Below are 25,284 nucleotides of genomic sequence, written 5' to 3'. Positions count from 1 at the left end.
TACAGAAAGTGTGGACATTGAAAAAGTTGAAACTTCGGGATAAACTTTCAACAATGGATCAATTGAAAACGCTCGGAAGATAACACGTAACAAAAATTTAATGGGATCTCAAAATATATTATTTTCTTTTAATTTGATAATGTAAATTTCCACCGTATTTAAGTACACTACGTTAAGTGAATATATTCATACTATTTTAATAGTGACATTCTAAAAGGACGGGTTGTTGTTCCACAGAATTTGAAGAATTCATCAAATTTCAATGTTAATTTTAATGTTCTGAGTATTCTATTCAAGTTCCGTTATTATTTCAGTTCAGTAAAATAACTTACTCAAAAAGAACTTAAAATTAATTTTTAAATTTGATAAATTATTCAAATTTTGTGAAACAACCCTTCTAAAGTTCATTATCACGAGAAAGTTCGGATGCCAAAACTGAGCTGTAAAAATATTTATAAACATTACCCTAATAACAAGCAAAACATGAGCTTAAACTAAAATATTGTATCATGTCATAGCAGTCTTGTCGGAAAACAAACTCATGTTGTTGTTACAAAAATATGTTTTTATAACTATTACAATAGTCTTGCTAAAATTCTTCAATTGTTCTGTGCTCGAAAGTTAGAATAAAATTAAATCAGCCTGTACCTTCGCTCGAGACAAGGTTCTAACGCCGCTACGTAGGAATTCAAAGATAAAATCTCCCATATAAATAAGTAGGTGACGTTTTTCCTTCCAACGAAAGTGGGAATTTTTATGGCTAGTAAAACGAGCGGCTTTATCTTCAAAACTTAACATAGATATATTCGCAGATGTCATAAAAGATATAAAAAAGTTTAACGGTTAGTTTTACGAGGTTGCGATGATGGTTAAAGGCGAATTACTTGGGAATCAATCTCGAGAAACAATTAAAATGTAACTGTTAAAGATTGACGATATATGATACGCTGCGTTTAATAAAGAAGATGACAGTATAGATATACTAATTGTGATTCGAAACTCAGCTTTTCGTGCTAGTTACAATAACCCAACAATATTTTAATTTCTCCTACTGCATTCACACTGTAAGCGGAAAATATTGGTTTTGCAATGATGCAGCACTTAGTTAGCAAATTGAACTAGCGACATCCAGATAGGAATCCAACGTTTTCAACCTCTCAACCACCAATTTGTAAAAAAGGCCTGTTAAAGGTTACTTTGGGTTATGGGTCCATATCTGAAGGATGAGTCAATAGTGAATCTTACCAAATATTCATTCCCGTTTACCCATTCCCCACCTTACTTCGCCAGTGACTAGCCAGCTTCTGGGGCAGCACACGAAAATCAACAAACGTCATTGTCGTGGCTCAGCGACAAGACTCAAAAACAATACCTTACCACTAAAATATTTTATGTAAAACGGTTTGAAGATTTTATAAAACGTTTTTCAACTTTAAAATCAGCAGTAAGCACCAGATTGTATTTTTCTAAACGATGAATTATTAAAATCCCTCTTTATAAAATTGTGATTTTAGTAATACGTTCTTCGGAAATAATTAAAACAAACCCCACGGAAAGACCGATTTTCTAGGCCTGCCAGGGCAAAGTCGACCGTAGGTCCGTCCATTGCACCGGGCCGAGCGCCGAATATTCTTTTACCCGACTTCATTATTTACGTCTCTAAGATTCCCACTTATTTAAGAGATTTGATTTTTGTCGCATATTTTTGTGCACGACTGCTTCATTCTGGCTTTATTTTGGCTCATCTTAATGAGCGATGCATGAAGATGATGCGGCGACCTCCCTGATAGATGATCATTCAATTTAATTTATTTTAAATTTAACGTTTTTTTAATGTTATCATTAGTTACCTAACAATTATGTTTTTTTTTTTTAATTTTATGTTTATTCGTCATTGTTCTAATTTATTATATTACGTATGGTGACCGGATAAATCATTACAATGATAATTCATCACATCTTTAAAAAGTTATATAAAGCCATGGAAAATGATGAAACAAAAACTTTATTAACGTTAAGGAGGTTAGGTTAGGTTTAATTTTTTTTCATCGTTTCTAATGACTTTATATCACTTTTTAAATGTGTGTTAAATAGTCACTGTGTTGAGTTATCATGGAACCATTACATATATATATACTCGTACTAATATGGCACAAATGGTATTGTAGGTACTACCCTCCCAAATTTGCTGGATTAAAAACTTAAATAAATAAAGACAAATAATACTTGTACATGATACAGCTGACAACCGTTAAAACATAAACGAAAAATTTTATGACTATATTGCGACAGTAGTTACTTTGCATATAAAAAGCCTTAACGGGTGTAAGGAACTGAGCAGCTGACTCGTATTATCAGTCAAAATGTTGTCCACTTGCGAACGCATTGTTTTGTAAAGTTTTTGCCAAGACATGGTAAAATCATAAAAAAACCCACACGTGCCATATTGCACCCAGGTGATCATAATATTTTGTGCTGGTCATGTCACGCAATTGTTTTCAAACTGTATACATCCAAATTGATAGACTTGCCCTACCGTGAAATCTGGGTATCATTTCGACGAGCTGGGAGCAAACCACGTGACCATATTTTTGGCACCAGGAAGGTTCGTGACTGCTTTAAATAAACTACAACATCAGTCGTTCATTGACCGCCGGAGAGTGCACATTGAAATAACCAGACCCTACGCAGGAAGAAAGGCAAAGGGTTGCAGCGCGGTACATTGTGGAACCTTTCCACGCAGTATCTGAATATTAGTTTAACGAACTGTCTGGCTCTCGACGCCAAAAATGGGTGAGGTGGGTAAATTATAACACACTTTTTTAAGTGTCTTACTAAATAGTGAAAAAAAAAATTCTATCTTTGAAACAAGTCCGAACTTTTGTTTTGTTTTTTGTTACCCGATTTGGGATTTGTAGTTTTTTACGCAACCAGCAATTTGAGCGCCGTTATACAAATCACTAGTAATTCTTTTACAAAGCACGAGTAAGCTTTTTTTAATTTTAATTTAGAGGACTGAACAGTGATATTACAATGCGAGTTGCCTGTATTTAACCAGATTCATTTATTGACAATTCACAGAAAGGGAAACGGTTACACTGCCTCCCGCGCACCGCGAACTGTGTTTTGTACATTCCCTGATTGGTTGGTCTATCAATTTAATTGTCAGTGTTTATTAAACATTTTGGCCACCCTTCTTTTGTTAAGGTCTAATAAGTATAAAATATTTACCAATAACAGTATTTACACCTAGATTAAATGTGCCTTACTGATTTTAATTATCACATTTTTTGGGCCGCTTTTTACCAAGTTTTTCGGTTGCAAATGGTACATCGAAAGCATTTTTGTGTTTTCAACATATTTTTATTTTTGTGCTTTCAAAATCTTATAGGTAACCTATATCAGTTTCCAGTCATCCAATACATAAAAAAGTACAGCTAATTTATTAAGAATCTCTTCAAATTATCGGTAATCTGGTTAACAAATTAACGAATCAATTAACAGGTTTCCTGATAAACTTTTAGTAAAATACTTATATATTATAACGATGCCGGAACAATTTAATTATATATAATCAAGACGTGCATTTAATGTGTTCAAATTTACTAAAATTGTATCAGGAAACGGCTTGCAATCCCTTTTTTAACATGATAACAAATACTTTGAAGACAATCTTAATGAATTAGCAATGGGCTCATTTTTCTCTATGTAGAATCTTGATATAATCGTCTAATCTCGTGACAGAATCCCTAAAAAGAAACATTAATTCTTGTGTTTTACAGTGGGTAATTACAAACCCTTTTATAAATAGGTTCATTAGCATCGGAAGGGTTTCAAAGGGTCATATCTCTAACCATGTAACAAGGAGCATCCGTTTCTTTGGATATTGCATTAAATTACTGTCAGCGGTACCTTACTACTCGTACCTATGTACTTAGGAATCGGTGGCACGCGATCTTCATGTTTCAGTCTTATTGCCCAGCATACTGCATACTGCACACTGTACACTGCATATGTCATTACCATCTGACAGGGTTTTTTTTCTGTTCAGAGTTCAATGAATACAGTGTATGACATCTTGAGGATATGAAAAAGCGTTTGCCAAATCTTACTTAATTATCAAGTACCCTAATTTAGCATGTCGGTGATGTGTTTATTCTTTTTGTCAACTCAAATTTGCTTTGAATATAAATATCATTTCAATAATTGGAACTGGTTAAATGAGTAAGTGACAAACAAGGAAAAGCTTGTTGTTTGAAAAATAAGAATAATCAATAGATATAATTACATTACTTATTTATGTAACGATATTACATTATACATCAGTATTTCCTTGCTTAAAACTAAATCCCTTATCAGAACATATAAGAGTATTATTAGTTACAACAAGGAAACGTTTTATTCGGACACTTAAAGTTATCAGGGTAGGTAGGTAACCCGAGGAACGGCGAGGCGAGTGCGTTTACAGTACCATCGTGCTCGAATCGCCTCGTCTAGTCACGCCGAGAGTGTAGACATAATATCTCTCAAAATACCTAATCAGGGTATTTTAATGTTTTTTTTATCCTCTAAAAAATCATGATAATGAAGGTTTTTTATAAATTTATCTGTAATATGTGGAGGAATAATTTTTTTTTAACGATTTAAAATGTGACATTTTAGATTTGCTGCAAAAACGACATGTTCGCTTTTATTCGTGAATGTGGTGTCAGGAAAGGTCGGTGTCAACCGTATTACCAGCCAATAGCATTTTCTACGTCATAATTACTATGTAGCTAGTTGAAACCGTTTTGTAATGTGCGGTTTTGGATCAATTTTAAAATCAATAATTATTTAAAAAAATATTAAAATTACACGTTTTTAGAACAATAATCGGAATCTGAAAAATGTACTCTTCCGTGCATCTTTGAAGGTATTCTTATTTTTTTAAATACTCCATAAAATTATTTCGTAAAGTATTTTTATCTGGGCTTCCAAAATGAATTCCACGCTTGCTCAAACAAAAATGTATTTGAAACTGAAATAGAGAAGACACAAAAAGCTTTGAATAAAGCGCCTGACGTCAGCTGATCTCCTGGTAATTTTCTGATTCAAGAATCATTATATTACATCAAATTCACTGAATTTAAAATGAAATTTAATCCGTGTATCAGTGGCAGTCGTTGCCATAGGGGTTAAAAGAAAATTCTGACAAGAAATGGGTTTTATCTTTAAACTCCACGAACAAAATACAACCATATACCATAGCAAATTATAGGATTCTATATTAAGAAGCAGGATTCATCCTTTTATAGTGGTTTCTCTGATAAGGTTTCCGATTCATCGTGGAAGCTTTCACCGAATGTAATCCCATGTTTTTCAAAGTGAGTATACCGATTTCAAGGAGTCGCGTGTTTAGGTTGTATTCATGTTTGAAATTGAAGCTAATTATCAAATAATATTTACTCGAAAACATTTCATGCATAGGAACTTAGTTATAAATTTCGAAATGTTTATCTTGTTTGGTGACGCTTGTCACTCATTTAATGAGTTATTACATATGAACGTAAGATGTTTCGGTTACTTTAGTATTATTTTAGTTGACTTGAGTGGAGAGGTAATTTTCTTAACCGGAATCTAAATATAAATGTGTAAATTGTTAACCTCGATACAGGATATTAGTCCTAGTGAGGTTGATTTTTATGTGAAAAAGTATGATTTCTGTACAGTGAAACAAATTAATTTACTAGTATCACGACTTTGATGAAATTTTCTATTTTAAGAAATGAAGTCTTAAAATATTTAACTTATTTAACTCACAAGGTTTGTTGACATAAGTATGGAAACAGTTACGTAATCGTCAATTTGCCCAGTTAAAACTTAATGAAATATTATTTCCTGGACCCATTTATTTCAAAAATTATGTCCGCTCTACGAATCTGTATCAAAACGGGAATTTCTACCTGCTGTTTTTTTTTATTTAAAACGTTATAGTAATTTACCTGCGCTTTCAGAAGTGCCGAAATAATCGTGATTTCGGGTAGAGGAACACGATTTTGTATTGGTTATTAACATTTAACGCAGCACAGTAATTTTAATCATTTTTTGCTTTATTTTGTCTGGGTTTTGGCCATATGGCGTTGAGAGCAACTCTTCCTACCTAAGGTCTGCACAATACCTCAATACCTACATCAATACATTAATTCTTTAGCCGGCACAAGACCCTATTTTTTTACCTTTGCCGCGTTCCCCACCTGTTGCGTGCGTTTTTTACGATTTCAAATGTGAGGAGACCTTTTGAAAGTGGGCCATCGTAGAATCAATTATATAAAAAAGGAATAAAGGAGAGACATAAAGTCTTTGTATACATTTCAACAGATGGCCAATCGTATGAAAGGAAACAATTTAAAAGCATGCTTTATAGACTTATTTGATAAGTGTTGTATTTCAAGATTTAATATTATTTATCAAAAAGCTTAAATTGTTGTCATGGTAGGCTTTTTGGTTTGAAAATGTATGGTTTCCTATTTTTTCGCATTATTTCACATTGGTCCAAACAGTTGTTACTGGTCTAATGGTCTCCAAATACACTTCAAATTTAGCCTGCTTTCGAAAATGACCAAATCTAACCTTCATAAAATACTCGTTAGACTAGTGCTAGTAACTGTAGCAAAGTATTAAAACCTCGCAAAGAAATGTGAAAGAATATTGGATATTTGAGAGAAAAATTGCCCTAAAAATTGCTCAGGAATGGTACTTTTTGAAGCTGATGGCTTTGCTGTGTGTAGACTGGAGAACGAACGAGTGTTGAAAAATATAAACATTGTTAGCTGGATGGTGTCTTAGTTATTACCACGTTCTATGGATTAAGAACTGGGGGGAAACAAGAGGTGATCAACTCTGCAAGGAATGTAGCGCTGATGGTGATTTTATCAACCAACTCTTTGCTGATAAATCAACTAACCAAACGATAAAACCTACGATGTTCTATATGGACATATTATGAATACCTACATTGCCGTTATAATTGTATTCGGAAACATTATTAAAATATCCAGGAAGATTTAAACAACAAATGAATGAACACGTTACCTAATTTAAATTCGATTCACGGATCTCGTCTCATCCCCATTCAAATAATTTTATTGGAATAATAAAATATGGGAAGGCAGGAGCACAGGAGACCGAGGAGATGGAAATCCTACCATTTTGTGTCATTGCCGATCCACCATTAAACTCTTCCGAGTGATCGAATTACTAGGATATTGAATGTTCCATTATTTGATAAATCGGAAATTCCAGTCGTATTATTTTATGGCGCGTATTTGATTGCCTATTCTCGTAAGTGGGTACAATCCGGATTTAATTTTAAGGTTTTCAAATTATTACGACCGCATTTAACTATTTATTCTACAGGTAGAATGATTTTACGATTCTTTTGAGCACGTTTTAATAAAAGTACCCATCCTGTTTTACGTTTTAATTAAACAATATTTAAAATTGACGAAACCAGCACTGAAAAATTTCTTATAGGTTGATTTTCTTAGCCTTGAGGTGAATATGCACATTTCATGGAGATTATGGGTCCGAATCTCGCCGCAGCGAAAAAAATGAATTGATCTCATTTCATTCTTTGTTTTACAATTACCAATATGAAAATTATCTTGTTGACCTTAGATAAAAGGCTTTACATCTATCTATGAAACATTATTTTTTACATATTTAATTGAATAATAATAAAACATATATACCATTACAACACACACATCTTATGTACAACCGTACATCAACAGAAGGTACAATGATTACAGATTGTTCAATTTTTTCACTGTCGCCTATATTATTTATTTTATTTTATTACAGGTTATCATTTAATATTGTCATTTTTATTAATTTTTTTAATGTGGGCCCATCACCTGTGAAGCCCACACTATCAAAAATGCTTTAAAATATTTGAATGTATTGTATTAAAAAATATATTATTTCATATTGTGGGGCGGCAGCTAACGCATATAGTTTATTTCAAATTATAAAGCTTATTATGGGAGTTTTAATAAAGATCTAGGTCTCTTTGTCTCTTAAACCTAAAATCTTAACAATATCACACTTAATAGCAATAAGAAAACGACATTTCGCCATTACAAAAACGATTAACGGCTAACGATTAATGTAAACAGATAAAAATAACCCGAAAAATTCACCTCGCAATTCATATTATTTTTTAATAGAAAAATATGAAAGACGAGCTTATCTCGTACTTGATTATTTGACAATAATAAAAATATAATCTCTTCATCTCCCGAGCGGCTTCCAGATGTTAATAGGAGGCCATTCCCTCGACTATGGGTCTTATTGGCGTTCACCCAAGCGAGAATCTCTTGCAATAAGCACAATAAAGGAAGGGCGATATAATATTCTTTTCTAATATTCCCAGATTCACTTATCTCGTCATTTGCTATGCCCGCTTAGCGCATTTTCATGTCCGATTTCCTCCGCATTATCCCATTCTTTCTTCGTGGTTATAGCGGAGAATGAACTAAGTAGAATTCCATCTTCCCAATAAGACGGAGAACGTCAAAATTGTTCGCCGTTCAGAATTTTCCAGACCAAAACCACTTGTGATGAAGGTAGAGAATTGCGTGTCAAACTTTTTGTAACAAGTTTATGGTTTGTATATTATGGTTAATACTAGTTTATGGTTTGACAATTCTGGTTTATTTTAAAATATACAACGCATCGAGCACCGATACAAAATCAACTACTTTTTACTGTAGGTGTTCAACGCTGGATATTTGAAAGGGGGCGAGAATTCTTTAAAGAATTTCTAAAGACTTTCTAAAATCATTTTAAAAAAATGAGTAGTAAAAAAATATATATTATATCTTCACCTTTATATAATATTAACACTTTTTAATATTCTAACATTTTTTTCACATTGTATAATTTGTATGACTACCATTTATTTATTTATTGGATAATTTGTATAGCGCCGCTTTTGTGAGATATCATCTCAGGGGCGCTTAACACGGACATTTGCCTAGTATGGTAGTTGAAAATTGTAATATTTAAAAATTTATAAAATAAAAAAACAATAATAATATTAATATTTGTTAACGTGTTGTTCTTGTATTGTTTTGTATTTATTTTGCTTATATAATGCATTTGCATTATGTTGATTGACTAGATGATCATTTGTGGAAAAGTGTGTGAAAGGGTTTAGTTTTTCCTATGGGGATGATTTAACCCGGACATAGTCGGAAAAAAAAATTATATCATAATCGTCGCATTATATTATTTTGCCTTTCTGGGAGAGGTGAGGTTTTTCGTCTACATTCTATTACCATAATGCAGTACCATCCTTTATATTATGATTACATCAAATTTTGCAGGGGACAAAACGATAAAAGATAAAAGGCCATAACGGAGGCAAATTTGCGGTAAAACGACAAAACGCGCGTATGACCAGATGAAAAATGAAGAAAATCGTAAAAAAATGGGGGAACAAAATGGATAAGATGCAAAAAGAACTCTAAGATAATGTGATCATAAAAGAAGGTAGGTACTTCAGATGAAAGAATATTAATTCTTAATTATTATAAAAGGTAATATAAAATGAGGCTTTTTTTAAAGGGGTAGATTGTATATCAAACTGGCTTAATTTTGAGAAAGCATAAAATTTATTTAATAAATCAAAAACATGTTTCTGAAAATTAAAAGAAAGGTGACCCACAAGATTACGTAGAATTCTGTAAGTGAAATTTTTTGTATCGTAATAAACATATTCATAAAAAATTCACTCAAAGAACTCTGATCTGATCTCCTCATAAATAATTGTAAGATTTGAGTTATTTTCGTATGTAAAGCTTATAATATAATATTGTACGATATTACCGACATGTTATTACATTTACCCTCAGGTAAATCACATCGTAATTGGAACGGAAGATTCCATAAAGCAAAATGTAGGATTTTTTCCTGTGTGTGGTTGACTGACATTTTGTATAATAATAATTATGTTTGAGGAACGAGAATCTGAAGCGGAGAAGAAGAAAAGAAAGGGAGAAAGTTAAAGAAGGGTGGGAAAGGGGGTGGGGGTATTTTGTCTGAGATGATCAGCCTTCTTTTAGGAAAAACCTTTTATTATCTTTTAATTTGGCCGCCTCACTTCAGAACGAGGCGGGATTAGGAAAAATCATAATTAAATTTAAGAGACTTACGGGGAATCCCAAATTGAATGGGTAAAATATTTTCTCATTCTTTTCTATTAACTATTACCTTCGTACTCCAACCGCAATAACGCTTCCCGCATTTACGACTTTTAAAATCAAATTAAATTCTTGTAAGGCCACAATAATATTGCAAACCGTAAAAAGAGAAACCCTTTTTGGAAAATACGTGATGATGGAAAATGATTATATAATTCACCAGTTGGGATGAAGCTTTACAATCAATAAATAATACAACAATAGACTAACAACAATTGTGAAAGAAACTGATATGAATTTATAACTTAATAAGTACATTTGTACCTACTGATGTGTTTTATAATATGTACTGATGTGCATTTTGCAAAATAATATGACGTTTATTAAATGTAAGCATTTCATGGTCTAATGTGAAGTGTTTTCAACTAAAAGAAAGTACTAAAACTACAATGATAATATTGATTTTATCGGATTCAGTCGGTTTGGAAAGCACCACAAGCAATGGATAACATTTTTTAAGTGTCAATAATTTAAAAGTACCAAAAATTACTGAAATTTTAGTGTTTTAAAATGCCTAAATTATCTGGAAATGTAACCGATACATGTACAGAAGATACATTTTTAGAATAATTTCACCCACCATGCTAGGAATGTCGCTGTGTTATGGCGGATGAAGTTGATAGTTTGAAATTTTTCATAATGCGCAAATAATAATTGTTATTATGTTACACAATTCAGTTTTAATTTAAAAATATTTTTAATGGAAATAGTTAGATTTATTTAAAAAAACTGTTTTAGATTTATTTAAAATACTTTAAAATTAGATTAGGAATGTGAGGAAGTACGAAGGGAGAGTAGTGTAAGTAGATTATAGAGAGATTATAGAAGGTGGTGAGAGTGTAGAATTTATGGGTTTCATAATTGAAATATATTGCAGATGTAAAAATACATATCAACATTTGTGTGTTGAAAGAATTGAGATGAGTTTCGGTTCTTAAGTTGTTAGGGAGAAAGTTAAAGATTTAAGGAGTTATATAGATGAATTGTCTTTTTGCTCATGTAATATGTAGTGTAGGTACATTGTAGTGTAAGTTTGTTATAGTTATGGTAGTCAGATTGTGTTGTAAGCGTGTTTTTTGCTGTTATTGTATTTGTGCAGGAAATGTTAGATGGAGTTGAGTAGTCGAGGAATAATCGAATGGAGGAATATTTTGTCGGTCGCTTGTTGATAACATGTTTTACCATTTTTGTGCTTTTTGGAGAAGATAAATAATAGTTTGAGCACAGCCAACCCAAATGATAATGACGTATACTAATAGGGGTTGGCAAAGAGCATAGCTTACAGTTTTAAATGTTGCAATACTAAGAAAATCTCTAAGAGTTCGAAAAACATAATATAGCTTGCGAATACGGGTAGTAAGGCTGGCTTTGTACTGATCATTCAAGACACACAGATACATTGGTGATAAGTTCCAAGTCTTAAATTACAACAAGAATCAAGTCTTAGACATGAGTGAATTATTATTGTGTATTGTCAGTAGGTTGGGTTGCAGCAGACAGAATAAAAGTTAAAAATAATATTTTTTCAGTATTGAGATTATCATCTAACCAATTTTTAACAAGGCCTTTGTTCTTTTGAACAATGTCGAATGCTTCTTTCCAATTCTTATATCAAAATATAACCACAGTTTCAAAAGATTTTAGTTTCCAGTTTTAGGTAATTTGGAGAGATTATTAATATTTTCGAAAAACAGAATAGGGTCTAGGATACTTCTTTGTGGGACCCATGAGACCTATTTTGAGGGTTGAGTATGAAAGAGACTCTGACATGAAGAATCATTGCACCGTAATGTTTACACAAAAGATTTTAAAAAATATGTTTAGTAATAAAATGAGATTATAATGCGAAAAACTTCACTTAATCGATAGAATAGGTATTGCGGAATCACTAATTTGCTTTGAATATGCTGTTTAAATATTTGTTTTGATATAACATTTAAACTGCATATTCAGAAATCTGGAAATGAATTTTAATAATTTTTTTTTGTTTATTTATTCTGGTAAAGGTTAATCCTTAGGGTAACATACTTATTTTAAAGAAATGTACTCCAGGATGTATAAATTTGAAATTTTTTCACTGTCAAAATATTATGCCAACTCTTAACACTGTTAACCAATTTGAACTCTTGATAAATGTGCGTGCATGTTTATTATTTGTTTGTTTCAAATTATGATATCCTTTTTACGACATTTAACAAAGCCTCTGGCGTCAAAATAACTAATAACAAACAGTTAAAACATTTCAACATAACACAATTTGAGATCATTCAGATTATAATAAATGCAGTATTTTAATCAATGGCTTGAAAACTGCTGAAAATGATATCATTGCTGGGCCATTGAACAAGTTCAGAATAATAATGGTATAATTCAAATATTCAAATTGTGTCAACGTCAATAATTCGTTCACAAACCGAATTTATCATCTGCTACATTACCGTCATTATTTTCACTGAAAAATACACACTTCAAAAACACAAGTGTAGTAATATTCATTATTTCAATAGGTTTTTTTTACAAAGGATCAGTTAGGCTTGACGAAATGTAATTAATATTGATGTATTTAATGTATTTCTCACGTAGTTTGATGACTGCGTTTTGTCAATTTCATTTAAATGGGCTTTCTGTTGGATGATCGATGCTTTCCCCTTGTCTTATGTTTATGTATGAACAAATCGATATAGGAACAATCATTATTAGTGTCGGTCGCATCTGGCGTTCATACACCTTGCCGCATGACAGCTGTCACTGAAAAGGTTTTTGTTTTATTACTTGTCGGTACCATGCACTTTTATTATAATTATAAATATTCATGCATCTACTTTTTAAATAAACGGAATAAGTATAAACATTTTGATATCGTATTTTCCCTTTAGACTAACGGTTTTATTAAAAAAAACTCCACACTCGCAAAAGAAAAAAAACATTGTATTTTTTTCACTAATACTTATTTTTTGGCCAAACTAGATTCCCTTTCTTCGAGTATCTTCAAACATTGATTCCAGATAAGATTATATAATTTTCAGAATCATCGCTTCGACAAGACATATCTCAGGCGTTACACCACGATTCGCCTAATACAAGCTAGAAGGTATATAAGACAATTTGGATGCATTTTTAAATAGGATGAATAATGCAATGGTTGACTAATCTCATAACATTATTTGCAGTACTAATTTTTACGTATGAGAGCTGTTAATATTATCTTCAATGATTTTAAAAATTAAATTTGATAGATTTGAACCAGAGGTCTTAACCACGGAAGCCTTATACGTACCTAGTATGCCTACTCGTATGTTACGCCAGAAGCCTGAAACTAGCTCTGCCTAAAGAAAACTTAATTATAGTACAGGTACATTACGTACCTTCTGATTGACAATAATTTAGCACAGTGTTGTTTGCGTTTTAGGACAGGGTGTTTCTTTATTAGTCGGGAGAGTAAAAACCAGACCCGGCGTTACGCGGTTAAGTACTAGGGGGCCATCTCCGCTCTGCCATTTCCTTATAATTCCATTAGCCCGCCTTTATTGCCCGCTTTTATATCTGACTTTTATATTTTATATTCGATATAAAAGTGTTGGCACTTTCGGTGACCTCCCCCGATGATCACAAACTATAATCTTTAATTAGATTTTTTATTAATAGCGAAACCGTTGGTATAATATAAAACATTTGGTGAACCCTCCAAATTCACGTATAACAATAAATTGATAAATAAAATCTTTTGAACTGTTCCGAAGGAAAGATTGTATGATGTAAAAAGAAATTAAAAAAGGGGGTTCTATATTTTATATGGGGGTAATTTTCCAATGACCGCTGCAACCTGTAACTGGCCGGTTATTGGTGATAGGTACGTACCACATAATTATTGAGTACCTCCGTTAAAAAAATATTTATTTTTCAAAGAAATATTTGGTATTTGAATAACAATTTTACTATATTCGTTTTGAACTGTGCTTTTCTTATAATATAGTTTCTAGAAGTGACGGTTCTTGACCTTTGGTTGTACTAGAGTGTTAATATTACAAAAATGGCACTATTGATGTCTTTGTAGATGAAAACAATTTTTTAATTTTTTTTTGAAAATTCGATAATTTGTATGTATATTTACAGGAAATCCGTGCGGCGCACGGCCAAACAGAAATGTCATGAAAATCTCCGTACAAAAATTGAATTTTAGAAAAAAATAAAAAATCCTCTTTAGCTACAACAACATCAATAAGACCATTTTTGTAATATTAGCACTTTAGTATTCGAAATTTGACAAAAAATAGAGTTAAGTACAGAAATGTTTGCGTCCAGTCTTATGTTTGAACAGATATTTCAAAACCACAAAGATTACGATGGAAACGACCGATCATTTTTGATTTGACCTAGAAGTTTGGAGAGATTTGTAAATTTCACTACGCCGGAGCACAAATTTTGAGAGTTTTTTGATGCCTCATTTAAAGTGAAAAAAAAATTGTTGTTGAATTGTTGGATTGCTGAACGAAAATTCCGTTTTCAGAGGTATATCCCGAAATGCCTATTTCCTGACTGTTTGAGAGCCTTTTTCTATTTTCCCAAAATTGTTAACAAAAGTACAGAGCAGTAGGTGTCACTCCCTTATCCCGATTGTTCTGGCAGAGAAGTGTAAAAACACCATCCCCATGACCCGGTAAATGAGTAAATGTAAAAGATAATCAGGTTTGGGGTCCGTTCGAGACGAGACGAGCCTTAATTGGAGTGCCTGATCGACGGCTTTCGCCCATACGACGGATGATTATGTTCGTCCAGCGTCGGTTTCACAGTCCGGCGTTCACAGCCCGTGTAAAACACCTCACGATGAGGGAAGAATTCGGAGATGAAGTGGGAAGGAAATGCGTTGAGGGTAGATTTTAATCAAAATTTAGCTGAGACCCACAGAAGAGATAGCGCAGACCTTTAAATAAATTGAATCTAAGAGGTGACTTCTGTGGTGTTTGATAAACTTAAGTTTAGATCTTTTGAAATCTACCGTTTTTAAGATATTCGTAAAGCCAAAAATCCAAATCACTTGTTATATATGTAGAAATTAACGCATTAAAATAAACCAGACAAAAAAGATAGCAATTTTTACCATGGCACTGAAAATATTTGTAAAAGGCCGTTGAAATTGTCATTCTTTGGCTAGAAACGTCTCTAATATTGTTGATTTATTAATTTTTTTTAATAAAATAATTATTAAAAAAACACTTATACATAAGTAAATTCAGATGGGTATTTATTATTGTGCGTGATAATTTTTTCGCCTTCCGAAGTATTATAAAACTGTAGTTAAGCCAATTACAGACGATTTATTTATTTTATTTTGACAAATCAATTTTATTTTTATTGCGCTTATTGATTTCCTTGTAAATAGTTGGAAATTATTAATGGTTATTACCATGAAAAGTTTTCATATCTTTTTTAATTGAAAAATAAAAAATGTTCGGGCATACATACCGATAGATATTTTCAAAATTTATTTTCTACCTTCCCGTCGTTGTAACCCTGTCACCAGGAGACGAAAGGTTCGCCAGTACAATTTCTACACCGCCTCTGTAAGGTTGCACTCCGAGTGTAGTGCAATTTCGCCGTGAAGTTTCTTTACATGCTGGCCGGAAGAGGAACATTGAGGACACCATAACTAAGGTAGGACATTGATTATTCTGGTGGTATCCTCTTATAGATCCCGTTCGTTCCCCTTTCGCTGTACAATATTTGAGGAAGAAATTCGCGGCCGGAAATAGTATATCCGTTTATTTCAAGGGGTATCGACCCAAATATTATTATTAAATATTTAAAAAAAATTAAAATGCTTAAGTGTGAAATTTTTTTTTTAAATTTGTTGATACAAACTTTACGATTGATAGTTTACTGTTTCTACCACAAATCAGTACTATTTTCTTTATAATTAACCCATATTAACCACAAACACTTTGCGTAATTAGTTCATTAGATTACCGTCAAACAAATTCTTTCCTCCAAAACTTAAGATATTCTCCTGAAAGTACCTAAAAAAATATGCCTGGATACATACGACATCTCCGGATTTTCTACATAAATCCAACTTTAGCCAAACAACCCAGTACTTACCCAACATATTTTTTTATTATAATAAATCTATTCGTTGTGCTCGCCACGTCGGTTGTTGCAGTAGTAAATACGAGTATAGAGTCTGGAGAATTAGCTCGGCCGACCGCGCCACTAAATTCGCCCGACACATTCAACCCTTCCACGCGCCGCCTTTGTACGCAATATCTGAAATAAGAATCGCGTACGTCATCGTTATCCCGGCTTATGCGCCATCTACGCGGATTGAAGAAGGAAAATGGAGACCCCGAGTTAAAACAACAGCAAAAAACAGAAAAAAGTGTTTCGTGCGAAACAATTCATAATAATAATAGTTTATTAAAAAATGTTATGCAGGGATAGTGCAGTGAAACACATTCCAAAATATTTCGAAAAAATATTAAAAATTACAAATGAGAAAAAATAACAATTCACGTTTAGAATGGAAACAGAAAAGGAGTTAAAAATTATAAATACTAACTTTTTTTACATGAATAATAACTGCTTCCAACCGTCTGGAGCCAGTGAGACTATGGCTTACTTACTCGGGGTATGTTGTGACGCTGAAATTGGTAGGGATGGGAAACAGATGGGGAGGAGGAAGTTGGGGAAGTACTTGGCTATTCAGATCTGGTCACTAAGCTCAGCTAAAGCTATTTCTAGCAACGTTTCTATTCTAAATGGTGGTCTTATAACAGGACGATGCTAATAGTATACTCCACTCTTAATTAGTTTGATAAGGGTTATTCATTCAAGAAAATATAAAACTTTCTATTTTCAATTTTATACCCAGCTGGAAATTAATTATGAGTATAAGAAGAGTATATTTGAGATATCAAATATACACTAAGCTGTTAATCATAGGGTATTGTAGAACTGAAAAACTAAATTTTTAAAAATTAATATGCAACTGAAACATAAAATGAAATACAAATTAAAACTATAGTACAACAACAATAGGGAATTCTCGTGCATTTTGTAAATAATTTATTTCAATAAAGATAATTATTTTATTATGTGCCTCTTATTTTTCTTTTTTTTTTTAAATGCATTTTCAATTTTTTGTAGTTGTTTTAAAAATTGCGTGCTATTTCGGCTCTGAAAACGGTCATGCGCCATTTTGACCGCTACGTCACAAGTGCTGCGTCACACCTTTGCCGCCGCCGCCGCCATCGGTTTGCAGGATCTACTCAGGCCGGTCAACAGTGACGTCATCGTTCGCCCTTGAATGCCTGATCAATCACCGGGCGTTTTTAGCTGCATTGAAATATTTCGTTCGCGCCTGTTTTTAAAGTCATTATAACTTTAATAAATGATTTTTGAAAATTATAAAAACCATGTATTCTTGTGTCTGAAGTGTTTCTACATGTGAATAATTAATAATAAGTGATTTTTTGGTGTGAAGAGAATTCGCTATTACTAAAACCAGATTCAGAACTGTTATATATAGATTACGCTTTATTTTGTAAATGTGTAGTACAGCACAAGAATGCCCAGATCATCCTTCATATTGGTTAGTGAGTATGTCTGATGGTTGGTTGCAGAAAAATGTTATATTTTGTCTTGCATTTTTCGTCGTTAAACGAAATTTAATACTAGCGACGATGGCTGTATATGGTAGTTAGGTATAATTCGCGTATGATCTAAGTGATATGATTACCTAGCGACGTGAAGCAAAGGGTACATACTTATCAAAAATTGTTTATAGTTATAATTCAAAATGACGTATTTTAGTTGGCATCTTTCTAAAGACGACAATTAAATTAACAATATTCATTCCATTGCAAGAGCCGTGTAACCCGTTCATTTTTATACAGGTATGCCCGATATCTTCCGGACGAGAAAAACCTTTCGTCGTAGCATTTTTGCTACATTACGATTAATTGAATTTGAGTTAATTTTAGACTGGGGAGAGGTTAATATAGTTGAAAATTATTTTAAGCATTATAATTTTATAAAAGAAGATTCTGGGGATGCCCTTAGAAGACATGATACGATCATGATTAGAGTCGGATTAGTAGAGAACTATGAATAAGACGATGTGTGCAGGGACAAGCAAGGGGTATGAGCTAAATGTATGGCTTTTCAACATATCCGCTAAACTCTTCAGAAAAATAAATTTGAAGCTTATGTAGTGCATTTAATTTTTTTTGGTTTTAAAATATGTGACACACAAACAATAATGAAATTTTGTATCAAAAGATTTATTTACGGACAAATTTCAAGTAAACTTAGCCAATACAACATTTCGACAAAAATGTTTCCTATACTATGGAACTAAACTCGACAAAGAAATCTCACTCTCATCCAAAACTGACAAGAATATTATAACATTTAAACCTCAAATAAAATGCTTGATACACAACACAGGGAGATCATAGATAGAAAATATTCTGACACTAAACGCAGACTGAAATCGATACCACTTACATAAAACATCATGTAATAAATTTAGAAATATTTCAGATAAAAACACTAAATAATATATTTATGATTACTTCATAAATTATCCAAACTACTAAATTTTAATAATATGTTAATGAAATCCTCAGCACGGGAGATCTCAGTGAGGATATCCTTATCACTATTTGTTACAAAAAACGAAGATAAGAAATATTTATTATTATTACTAACCAGAGTCAAGAGATTAAAAAAATAAGAAACGATTGTCTTTTTAAGACACGCTCACCATAAAACATAAAAGCTTCTAACCATTGGGTCATAATATTTTTATTAAACGATGAAAAATCTCCTTATTACAATAGCTCCTTAGTTATCCCACAGCACACAATATTTCTGTATGACACTATTTAACCTCATACCCTTGGCCTTCAGCGCGCGATTGCATAACTAGTTTCCGGCCACACAGACACTATTGTTAGTTTGCGAAGATAGGGTTATTCAGAAAAAAAGCACGAAAAATTTGGTCGGATTTGTTAAAGAAATATTTTATGGTATGAAAGTAGAACGGAACACGTCAAACTATGGTAACTTTTATATATTTTATTCGAAGTACCTACAGATGAAGAAACAGAACGGAAAGCTGAATATTCCATTTTATTTTAAGCTTTTGCGTCATTTATGAAGTGTTGATAATTTACACATTTGAATCGGGCCAAGCACAAACACGTGTATTTTTCTAACAAACTTACCAGCGTTTTCTAAGTAACATAATAGTTAGTTGGCAATACTTTCGCATAAATCGTAGATATGTTCAACTACACGGAATATAGTTACAAGAAGGCTATAATAACATACCTCAATAATAATAATTGAGGTTAAGTTTATACTATCCATCTGCATGGGTTATATATAGTTTTCATAGCAAATTTTATGATTACTGTTTCATTAAATTATTATGTATATTAATTACATGTTTGTTAAAATAATTACTAACGTAAAATGTAAATAAATAAATAACAGAACATCTTGTCAGACGTGGACAGAGAGGTAGTCGCATTGGTAGGTATATATGACCAGGCTTGTATACACGGTGTTCGGAAACTAGTGCTACAAGCGAGAATATATTTCACAGACAAAGAACCCATGAAACTTACTCGATGTTTTCGAAAACGAAAGCTCAAATCTTAATAAGTTAACTAACTAACTAACTAACTAACCATCACGCCGTTTCCCCGCAGGGGTAGGCAGAGAGGACGGACCGCCAAACAACTCGGTCTTGGCACACACTCCTTGCCTCATTCACATTCATACATCGTCTCATACATACTCTTCTATTATTCTGACTCTTGACATGGCCCGACTCGAGTATCTGATTCACTTGATCGTGCCATGTCTTCCTCGGGCGTCCCCGACTTCTGCTACCATTCACATTTGCATCATATATCCTCCTTACACTCCTATCTTCGCTCATTCGCTCTACATGCCCAAACCATCTAAGCGTCCCTTTCTTAATCTTACTCATTACGCTTACATCAGCCTTGCACTCTTTGCGGATCTCCACATTCCTCACACGATCAAACATGGTTTTACCACACATACGCCTCAGGGATCTCATTTCAACAGCATTTAATCTACTTTCATCCTTTCTTTGCCAGTTCCATGCCTCACTTCCATACATCAAGGTAGGTACCAGCACTCCGTTGTGGACTGCTAACTTCGCTTCTTTGGACAATTTTTTGTTAGCGCCTACGGCGTTTAGTCCTCCATTAACGGAATTACCTGCATTTACCCTTCTTTCGATATCTCTGTCAGCCTTCCCATCTCTCGTAAACATACTTCCTAAATACACAAACTCATCCACCTGCTCCAAGTATTCCCCATTCACAATTATATTGCACACTGTTTTCGTACTCTCTCTTTCAAACACCATTACTTTAGACTTACTTACATTCATCATTAACTCATTCTTCATGCATACTTCGTTCATCCTAGACACGAGAGACTGTAGATCATCTATACTATTAGCAATCAGCACCGCATCATCAGCATACAACAGGCAACATACTTTCAAATTATTCAAATTCGCGCCCAATCCCACCTCTTTCAATTCTTGCATACAATTATCCATGTATAGATTGAATAACCACGGTGACATTACGCAGCCTTGTTTAACACCTTTTGTGATATCAAACCACCCCGTAAAACCACCGTTTACCCTAACACATGCAACGCTTCCCTCATACAGAGACGCAATTGCCTGAATCAGATTCGTATTCACTCCATACTTGGACAACACCTTCCATAGCTTTTTCCTGTCGACTCGGTCGTATGCTTTTTGTAAATCTACAAAGGCACAGAAAAGTTTCTGGTTTTTTGCCAGAAACTTCTCAGTGAGCATACGCAATGAGAATATCTGGTCCATGCACCCCCTTCCACTCATGAAAGCACCTTGCACATCCCATATTTTATCCTTTGTTTCCTTTCTTACTCTTTCAATCAAAATTCTACCATACAGCTTGCCAACTGAACTAAGCAGGCTAATAGCCCTATGATTCCCACATTCCATACGTGACCCTTTACCTTTGTATAATGGCATGATCACAGCCCTTCTCCAATCTAAAGGCGTGTAACCTTCCTTTAAACATTGGTTAAAAAGATTGCACAACCATGTGAGAATTACACGGCTACCTCCTTTAAAATATTCAGCAGCAATATTGTCAAACCCAACAGCCTTACCATTCTTCATACATTTAATCGAGCTTTCTATCTCATCCATGCTAATTTCGGTAACATTCACTCCATCGTCATTCATATCTGATTCGCCACTGGAATCACTGTCATTCACTTCGCTTTCGAAGACTTCCTCGAAATAATTCATCCATCTCTCTTTTATTTTTTCCTCATTCGTCAACATTTTTCCATCTTTTGATTTTATCACTTTCATGCTTCCGTTTTCTGGGCCACTCCGGGACCTTTTGACTTCTTTCCAAAACAACTTAATGTTTTCTTGGAAATGGTTTGTCATTTTCATTCCTTCTTCCTCTTCCAGGCGTTTCTTTCGTTCTTTCACTCCAACTCTTACTTTTTTCTTACATTCCTTATATACTTCTTTCGCTCGATACTTCTCTTCGCTGGAAGCACTGCCAGCCGCAATCAGACACAACCATGCTTTCTTCTTTTCTGAGACCAGTGCTTTAATCTCATCATCCCACCATGCATCACCTTTCTTCCTACCTTGCGTACTTATTCCACAAACCTCCCTAGCAGATTCACAAAGACACACTTTTATGTGGTTCCATGTTTCGTCTATGCTTAGACCATCCATTTCCTTCGCATTCAATCTTATCTCTGCACAATTCACATACTTACTTCTCACATTATCGTTTTGCAGTTTTTCTATTTTGACTCTTGTCGGAGCTGGTACCGTTTTCACTTTAGAGCGCCAACCGCGAAAGAGGTTTACTCTCGACACTACAAGAAAGTGGTCAGTTTCGACCTCAGCCCCTCTGAAAACTCTTGTGTCCTCGGTAACAGCTCTCAACCTAGAGTCAATTACTACAAAATCAATAATTGACCTCTCATTTCCTCTTTCCCACGTATATTGGTGGATACCTTTATGATCGAAGAAAGTATTCGACACAAACAGGTTCCACTCTAAACATACTTCAAGCATTCTGTTCCCGTTGTCATTCGTTCTTTTATCCCCAAACATACCTAAGACCGAATCAAATCCGTCACGTCTAATTCCCACCCACCCATTCAAGTTAGCATAAGTTACACCACAAAATATACTCCATAGGTGATGTGAATTCACCAATTGCCAATGTATAATATGATCCTCTCAACGGACTTCCCGACTTTTTCCTAGATCAACTTTTGACCATATTTCAAACAATATCCTAATCTTAATTCGGTCGTACTAGGTTTTATCACACATTCATCTCAGGGATCTCATTCCCAATGTACGTTTTAATATTATAACTTTCTGAGACGTGATACTAGGTTTTTTTGAGTTTGATGGCCCTTGCGTAAATAACTGTAAAGCTGTTTTTAAGTAATGATGAAGCTAGACGGAAAAAAATGAGTACGAAATATACAAAATTTGCTTACTACAGAATATAATAAAATAAAATAATAAAATAAAATAATATAATAAAATAAATGTTGGTTTTACTGAGGTTTGAAACTTCCACCCAGGAACTGGAGTTGACAACTGTACCAACCCAGCGAAATCCTGATTCAATGAGACCGACATTTTTTGCGTATATTGACTGTTGTAATAAACTTTCAGAAAAATGCTTGAATATTGGGAAGTGGGCTAATTTCCAATTCCAAGATTTGGGTTCATTCACGAAAACAGAAGTGAAATTCAAATAAATGCATTAAAAACTGTAAAAAAATCATGAAAATTGCGTTTTTTTATCTCTTTTTATCTCATACATGCCTATTCCACACTCGGATATTGAAAGCCGGCTGAAACATTGAACAGATAATACACACTAGTAGCCTAACATGTAATTTTAATGGAAACTATTGTCGCCAGCGACTTAATACACTCTTTGTTTCTAGCCCATTTAGCACGCATTTTGTCTCTCAAACTGATATCGGACACACATTTCTATATTTTTAATTTAAGACCCCATTAGCCAGGCAAAACACGTCCACATTTCATTTAATATGTTCCTTTTTATGTTGGCTGGCTTGATAGCAGAATTTAAAATATACCAAATAATTGTTTTTCACAAGGATAACATTTATTAACGATAATTTCTTTATAAGATCTTCAATTATTTTTTGTAGTTTCTGCGCTTCTCTTTCATGCTGTTCCTTTAGAGACAGCCGGTCTAAACAATTCGTAAAACAACTGTATTTTTAACGGTCTTTTTGCCAAGGTTTTCTTCGTCTACCGGCACTTTTACCTCGGGAAAAGACCTATACTGTGCAGTTGTACAGTGAATGTTCTACTTTATATTTTTTATCGTTCTTCATTACCAGAGTCGAGGCAAGGTGGGAGCAATTGGGATATCAAGGCAGGGGCGTCTTTTTTATTTACAATATTACACCAGGAACTAGTATATTGCTTCGGAATACGTCCTCTGTTGAAATAAATAGTAAATTAATCTACACGTGCACTTCTGCAATAACTACCAGAAAGTATAAGAGTAAGGGAGTATTTCACTATGTCGGGCTAAATATCTGACTAGCTATCCGTTGGCTGGATTTAAAGATCAGAATAACTTCGTTATTCAACGGCGACCGTTTCACCATTGTTTCTAGCTTCCGGATAGATAACACTCGAAATAGTCTGGCAACATCGCAAAATGTTTGAGTTACTCCATCTACTGCCACGGCTGTCATGCGTCACAGTCCGCACACCGCGAAGTGTGCATTTGTTTGGTTATGTTATGTTGATTATCAGGTCATTTTAGATAGATTCGTGTCGAATTAATACATTGTTTCTTATTTTGAACACAATCAAATAATTCAGGATGGATCATACAAGCATTCAAATTCATTCTACAAAATTCGACTCACTTCTCAGCTGTTAAACTCGGAATGTTTTGACGCCATCTTTGATTCGAGGAATAGCGCCTAACGTGAAGTTCGAGCACTGATTAGTCAAATCTAACGTTAACCCGAGCGTTAGCGTTATTCAGATATAGTGAAAACGAAAAAATGACTATTCCGCGGATTAGTGCTTGGTCAGAACATAATCAGAGATAGTGAAATACCCCCTAAAGGTCGGAGGATTTCCGCATTGCAATAAAATCCAAATAAATGGAATCTTTCTGAACGTATCAAACACTAAAATTGTTTTTGATAGGTGATGAAACACACTCACTTATATTACGATAGAAATATATTATGATAGAAATATATTATGATAGAAATATATTATGATAGAAATATATTATGATAGAAATATATTATGATAGAAATATATTATGATAAAATATATTATGATAAAATATATTATGATAGAAATATATTATGATAAAAATATATTATGATAGAAATATATTATGATTGAAATATATTATGATAGAAATAAACGGTGACCGTATAACTCATCAAAATGATAATTCAAAAAATCTATAGAAAGTGCTATAAATTAATGAAAAGTAATGAAATAAAAACTAGGTTAAATAGGTTACATATGTAACTATTTAACCTAGTTTTTGTAGTTACAACGAATTCGGTGAGGCCAAATGAGTTTTTCACAAAATGGAATAAAAAACATTAAATCTTAGGACGGGTTGTGTCGGAGAATCTGAACAATTCATCAAATTTCAACGTTCATTTTCAAGTTCTGTGAAAGACTTTTTCAAGTTCTGTTTTTATTTCAGTTTTGTCAAGCAACTAGCCTACAATGATATAAAAACAGAACTTGAATAAGTCTTTCACAGAACCCGAAAATGAACGTTGAAATTTGATGAATTGTTCAAATTCTCCGAAACAACCCGTCCTAAATATTAATCATCTTGAAAGTAAAAGAAATCATCAGCCGCCAGTATATAAAGCTTCACAAGAAACCAATGCCGTTATCCTCAATAGTTTAAGCGTC

Source organism: Hesperophylax consimilis, chromosome 5 (assembly GCF_061612785.1).
Source record: "Hesperophylax consimilis isolate HC1 chromosome 5, BYU_Hcon_1.0, whole genome shotgun sequence".
Taxonomy (NCBI): domain Eukaryota; kingdom Metazoa; phylum Arthropoda; class Insecta; order Trichoptera; family Limnephilidae; genus Hesperophylax; species Hesperophylax consimilis.
This window is presented reverse-complemented; position numbering follows the sequence as displayed.